The sequence below is a fragment of the Carettochelys insculpta genome, chromosome 22 (assembly GCF_033958435.1).
Source record: "Carettochelys insculpta isolate YL-2023 chromosome 22, ASM3395843v1, whole genome shotgun sequence".
In the NCBI taxonomy this organism is placed as follows: domain Eukaryota; kingdom Metazoa; phylum Chordata; order Testudines; family Carettochelyidae; genus Carettochelys; species Carettochelys insculpta.
This window is the reverse complement of record NC_134158.1, coordinates 8,453,723-8,459,970: the sequence shown is the minus strand read 5'-3', so window position 1 is coordinate 8,459,970 and position 6,248 is coordinate 8,453,723. Positions and strand designations below refer to the sequence as shown.

General features: G+C 49.5%; 4 non-coding genes across 4 annotated transcripts; 3 read left to right on the top strand and 1 right to left on the bottom strand.

Annotated features, from left to right (window-relative positions):
* Positions 1-3,040: 3,040 nt before the first annotated feature.
* On the top strand, positions 3,041-3,113 carry TRNAT-UGU (transfer RNA threonine (anticodon UGU)). The gene has a single exon. It is a non-coding gene; the product is annotated as a tRNA-Thr (tRNA).
* A 773-nt stretch (positions 3,114-3,886) lies between these two features.
* TRNAP-UGG (transfer RNA proline (anticodon UGG)) lies at positions 3,887-3,958 on the top strand. The gene has a single exon. It is a non-coding gene; the product is annotated as a tRNA-Pro (tRNA).
* Positions 3,959-4,807: 849 nt separating this feature from the next.
* On the top strand, positions 4,808-4,880 carry TRNAV-AAC (transfer RNA valine (anticodon AAC)). The gene has a single exon. It is a non-coding gene; the product is annotated as a tRNA-Val (tRNA).
* Positions 4,881-5,339: 459 nt separating this feature from the next.
* On the bottom strand, positions 5,340-5,421 carry TRNAL-AAG (transfer RNA leucine (anticodon AAG)). The gene has a single exon. It is a non-coding gene; the product is annotated as a tRNA-Leu (tRNA).
* Positions 5,422-6,248: the final 827 nt, after the last annotated feature.

Genomic DNA, 6,248 nt, shown 5'->3' with positions numbered 1-6,248 from the left:
CACACACGCTCCCCTCTGGCTAAAACCCCTCTCAGCATCCCCTACGCTGGCACCTGCCTCACATGAGTTCCACTTGGTGCTGCTGCTGTCCTCCGCGGCTCCTTTGCTGAGCCACCACCCCTTGCTCCTCTCCGCAGCTCCCCCCAGCCCTCCTACTTCCTTCCCCCACCTGCAGTGCAGGCAGTTCTCTACCCTGCCATGCTGAAATGGAACTCAGTTTAATTGGTTTAAGGGCCAGATTCCGCCTGCTGGCTGATAAACCAACTAAACAGAGTTTCGTTTCAGCACGGAAAGGCAGAGACTGGGAGGCGGAAGATTACGCAGCAGCAGAGCTGCAAATGGCTCCTTTAAGAGCCACATGCAGCTCGGAGCTGCCCAGCTGGAGACCCTTACCAAGATTAATCACAACCCAGGTTTGGCTGCCGAACCATGGGTTGGGAATCCCTGCTGTAGAATGTCAAAACTTTTATGAGTCGGTCCATAGATGTGAATACACAGACATCAGAACAGATTGCAACACGTTTAACGAGGTGGATGAGCCTGAGACCCAGCACCTGATCATGCTGTGCCCCCCTACAAAATTTCACAGCCCCCCGATGGTGCCTGCTCCCCCACTTTGCACGCCCCTGAGCTAGACCACTGACAGAAAGAAGGAACAAGACTCCTCCACAGCCTTAGCTGTGAGCCAGCTGGCTCTTGGCTCCCATGGTAGAGGCTCTTACACTCAGCTCCAGAGTTGATCAGGCTGAGAAAAAACCCCTAGGAAGGCAGAGAATGGCAGATTGCACAGGAAAAATGACTTTAGTGCCTGCAATTAAGATAGCAGTTTCAATACCACGTCTCAACTGAATGCTTAGCTCTTAGAAAGCACATCAAAAGTAATGCGTAGTGTGGCTGGTTAGTGGTTTAATTCTTCACCCAATTTACCAGCCAAATTCTTAACCCAGGTTAGCACACACTCTCATGGGCACATTCACACAAACATTCACCTTCTGGGGCTGGCCAAACACCAGGCAATGTTGGTTAGTTGAGAGAGGGGAGAGTCCGACGTGCGTGTTACCCCAATATACCGAATCAATGGACCCTGACGTGTGTGGCAGATTGAGGTAATATTTATCTTCTTGGTAGAAGGGAGTGATATTCAGTTCATTGGTCATATCCCTCAATCTGGGCAGGGAGCAGGTGATCCCCTGGGGGGAGCAGGTGATTCTATGCCACCCTGAGCTTGTGGGCACTGCCCCCCCTGCTGTTACGATTGCTTGTGATGGGTTGGATCACTGGGGTGCCCATGAGGCTAACACATGACCATTGAGCCTACCTGTGTGCACTCTAGGGCACCCCACCACCCTGTCCTACTGGGCCGGAAGCTCTGATCTTCCCCAGTCAACGCACAGAGTTGGGGGAACCATCCCCCAGCAGAGTCCCACAGACACTGAACCAGCTCAGCTCTGGGAGGGCTCAGTTATAGGGACTCGACAATACGAGGAACCAATCCCCACCTCCCCTCCAAAAATCTGTCATTGTATAAAAGTTTTACACAGGAAGATCATAAGGGTATTTGACCCTTTTGTCAATGAAAGAGAGAGAGAGAGACACACACGCACACACAGAGTTTTGGGTCCCCCTCCCGTAACAATTATTTACTATTTCTTATTATTACGTGATAACAAACAAAACCTTTTATTAAGTATAAAAAGTAGGATTGAAGTGATTCCCAATGAAAACTGGCAGATCAAAGTAAGTTACTAAGCCAAAATAAACAAAACGCGCCAATGAAACCTAATACACTCAGAGAGCGTTATAAATATATTTTTTGACCCTCTGCTTGCTCCAGATAAATTCCTTCAAGTCAGAGCTAATCTTTTTTCTGGCCTGGGTCTAACAGTGCCTGGAGCATGGCTGTTGGGGTGTGAAAAACATTTTCAAAAGCCAGCTGAAGGCATTGTTGATTGCTTCCCATTCCTTTCCCCTCCCCATCCCTATGGAAAAATACCAGATTCAAGATGGAGTCCAGCAGCAGGTGGCATGGTCACATGGCTTTATTGGACCAACCACAGCTTGGGCTTGCAGGAAAAAAAGCCCACTTACAGCTCGTTGTCTTGAGCACCAGGCGCTTAAGCCCCTTAAGCACCAGTAATAGCTCTCTTTGATTTACTTGACTTAAAGCCTTGTACTCTGAATGCAGCGTAGTTATCTACAAATCCCCTCCACTTCACTGTCTTGGGATGAAACTAGCTGACTCCAGGAGTAGCCAGTTCCTGTCCTTCAGTCTCAATAGATCTTCTTCACATTGTCTGAGGTCTTCCCCTTCTGCGTTTTCCCGCTGGGGTCTATTGGAGAGCTTGACAGATGATGCTGGAGGACGGTTTTCTCATGGCCTCGCCCTCCCCAGGTCCCAACCATTCCATCCCCAGTCTGCTCCCCAGAACTCATTGCCCCACACCGTTCACATGTGACCCAGTAACGAGGCAGACTCGTGGAGGGAGCGCCTCCTGTTGGCTGTCCAGGGAATTAGCTCAGGGCGTGTGCTCCTTTGGCGGGCAGGGGCACTCGCCCATGGCCCCACCCTTGCCTGCACCTGCTCCTGAACCACAGTGCCCGCTTCGGGGCACTGCCTTCCACCTGTGCCCCCCCACATCTCCCTCATTCTGGGGGAGGAGGGCGATATTCCTTTGCTTGTCTTTGCACTGCAGTGGAGAGTTGCGAAGAAAGTACAGTGAACACACAAAAACTTAACAACTTCCACTTCTGGGGAGTTTTATTTCACTGCATGGGTGTGATACACATTCAGGGCAGCAGGGGGTGCGTTTCCACCCATGCTTTCCAGGGAGAGAGGCAGCTGGGGAGTCCCTTTTTCCCTGGGGGTCTCTTAAAGCTGGAGCAGGACCCCAAGGAGGCTTTGCAGGCAACCAGCTGGCTCTTCCCAAAGGGCCCCTCGCTCCAGGCACTTTTCACAGAGCCCAGAAAAATCATCAAATCTGGGCACAGGCTCACAGCTCAATATCATCCTCTATCAGACAGGAGATGCAGCTTTCCTGCAGGCTCCATAGCTCAGGGGTTAGAGCACTGGTCTTGTAAACCAGGGGTCGCGAGTTCAAATCTCGCTGGGGCCTGGTGGTTTAGTCCTTTTCTTTTCCCTCTCTCCACTTTGCTTTTAAAAATCGTTTCCGCTTATGCCGGCAAAAGCCCACATCTGCTTTCCCAGGAGCTCAGCCGCTAGCCTTGATCCCCCCCGCCACCTCCCCGGTCCCCAATCTCAGCTGCTGTCTCCATGAAGCACCAGTTCAGTTTGTCAAAACAAAAAAGGCGTCCAGTGACACTTTAAAGACTAACCAAATAATGTATCAGCTTTGGTGGGACGGACCCACTTCTTCAGCCCATAGCCACACCAGAACAGACTCAATATTAAAGGCACAGAGAACCAAAACCAGTCCAATGAGACTCAGAGCTATTCTTGCAGGTCAGTTTCACCCACACCAGTTGATCCCACAAGATGGGGCTCCCCCCCCCCCAGCTCTTTGCTCTCTTAGGGAGAGCTCTGGGGCCGCCCTGCAAAGGATCAGTCATGCTTCTGAGTGTTGGATCATCTGGGATCCTGGATCTGCATAGGAAGCCCGCCCTGCCCTTTTGGAAGAAGGATTTTCAGTGCAAGCAGCTGCTGCCTCAGTTTACAATTTAAAAAAAAAAGGAAATCAACAGAGTAAAAAATGTTTGGCTTTGCAGAGATGTTGCCGGATGCCGGATCAGGTGGGTGATACCGATTTTTTCTATTGCAGTCGCTTATGCTGTAGGGGGAAAAAAAAAAAGGAAAAGAGGAACAAAAAGCAGGAAGTGTCTAAAATAATTCAGATGATGGAGTATATTTTTAACAATTTTCATTCCAAGTGGCTCGTTGGTCTAGGGGTATGATTCTCGCTTTGGGTGCGAGAGGTCCCGGGTTCAAATCCCGGACGAGCCCTTCAGGTGGCACCTTTTTAAATAAAGCCCCCTGCAAAGGGGGTACAGCCTTCCTCCGGACAGTGCAAAACCGGCAGGAGCCCCGTTGGGGAGCAGATCTGCCCAAGTGCACGCAGAGGCAAGGCTGGGCGGTCTCTTAGCGGCGGTGAAGCTTGGAGGCGTGCCAGATTTACTGCTGAGTTTTTGCTGAGCCGAGCAAGCCCGCAGAGGAAATCCTGCACCAGAACAGCTGGAAAGGGGGGCCGGAAAAACAACGCCAACAAGAGGAGGAGGAGTTAACCAGGAGGACCCAAGCGGATGAGACATGAGGAGCAGAGATCAATAGATTAATAGCAGGAGGATGTAGGGGGAAAAATTCCCACTGGGTCACTCTCTGCAAGTCACCCAAATGGGGTGTGGGCAGGTCCAGGGAATGCAAGAGCTGTTGGAAAGGGGGCAGGCTGCTCAGGTGGGACCAGCTGGTTGGGGGGGGGGGAATTTGTGAGTGGTGGGAACTGGTGAACTAGGTCCTGGCAAAGAAGGGGGAGTTCAAAGGGAGGGTTTCCAAGGGAGGCAGTAACAGGGTTATTCTCCATCGGGGGGTGCACAATGACCCCCACCTCTTTTTCTCTGGTCAGAGAGGGACAGGCACACAAGTCACACAATGTAGTTGTTAGGCAAATACAGCAGCAGGCAACTGTGGTCACACACAAATCCTGGGTATACCTAGAGGGCCTTGAGTTTCACCACCCACCCACACGCCAATCCCAACGTTTTGCAGACACCAAAGCAGCCAGCAGAAAAAAAAAGGTCAGTATTGCAGCTGCAGAAACGCCTCTAGGTAAAAAGGGAGCAATTCCTTCCCAGGTGGGTTTCTGTAGTGTAGTGGTTATCACGTTCGCCTAACACGCGAAAGGTCCCTGGTTCGAAACCAGGCAGAAACACGCCCTACGCTTTTGATGCCATGGTAAAACCACAGGGGGTTGATGACATTGTGAAACAAAGGGTTGGTGTTGTTTCCACGCAGGTTGAGAAAGGAATAGGCGTTGTTGTGGCTTAGTTCTGACCTTTGTAATATAATTAGGAATGATACAGCAACCACGCTGCATGCAGTGATTAAATACTGCTCGTGTGTGTTGAGCTATTTTGAGGTGCAAAAGGGACAAGCCGGGGTGGGATGCATGAACTGAGGTGCAATGAACAACTTTGACTGTAATATGAAAGGGAGGGGGCGCTGGAAGGGAAGCGCAGAACCATGCACCAACAGGGCCCTGCTGAGAGCAGCTTCTCTTCACTTAGGGACATTTTTTTCTGAGAGGCGACTGTTGAGCAAAAGCAAAAGCATCAGTGGGAATTAGACTTTGTATTTGCAGGAGTCTTTGAGGAAAACTTCTTCAAAAGCCTGGCAGCGGTGGGATTCGAACCCACGCCCCCGAAGAGACTGGAGCCTTAATCCAGCGCCTTAGACCGCTCGGCCACGCTACCCCACTTAAAAGATTGTGTTCTATGCCTTCTTTTCTGTGAAATAATGGTCCTTTTCCCTGTTGCAAGGATTGTTCTGTGTTAAAATAATGTGAGAACAATGAAAGCAAGAAGGAAAAATTAGGAATTGCAGAAATCAGACTGCAAGATTCTTTCATGACAATGGGACTTGGAAAGCACGGGAAAGATAAGGACATGGTGGGTAACAATTAACAGTTAGAAAAAGAAGTATGTAGGCTTTTTCTGCATCTTCTCTTCCTGCCAGTTTTGTTGAATAGTAAGAGAGAAAGCCCTGCTAGTCTATATACTATCAAAACAAAAAAGCAGTCAAGTAGCACTAACAAAATAATTCATTACGTGATGAGCTTTCGTGGGACAGACCCACTCCTTCAGCCCACAGCCATACCAGAACAGACTCAATATTTCAGGCAGAGTACCAAAAATAGTAATCAAGGTGGACAAATCAGAAAAAAAAGGATCAAGGTGAGCAAATCCGAGAGCAGAGGGGCAGAAGGGGGAGAGTCAAGAATTAGATAAAGCCAAGTATGCAAAAGAGCTCCTATAATGATCCAGAAAATTTGCATCCCGGTTCAAACCACATGTTAATGTGCTGAATTTGAATATAAAAGAGAGTTCAGCAGCCTCTCTTTCCAGACTGTTGTGAAAATTCCTCCTCCGTAAGACGCATTAACAGAATGGCCCACTCCATTAAAGTGCTGGCTGACCACTTTGTGGATCAGGAGTGTTTTCATGTCTGTTTAGTGCCCATCAACTCTTTGTCTAAGAGGTTTGAAGTCTGTCCAATATACAAAGCATCTGGGCATTGTTGG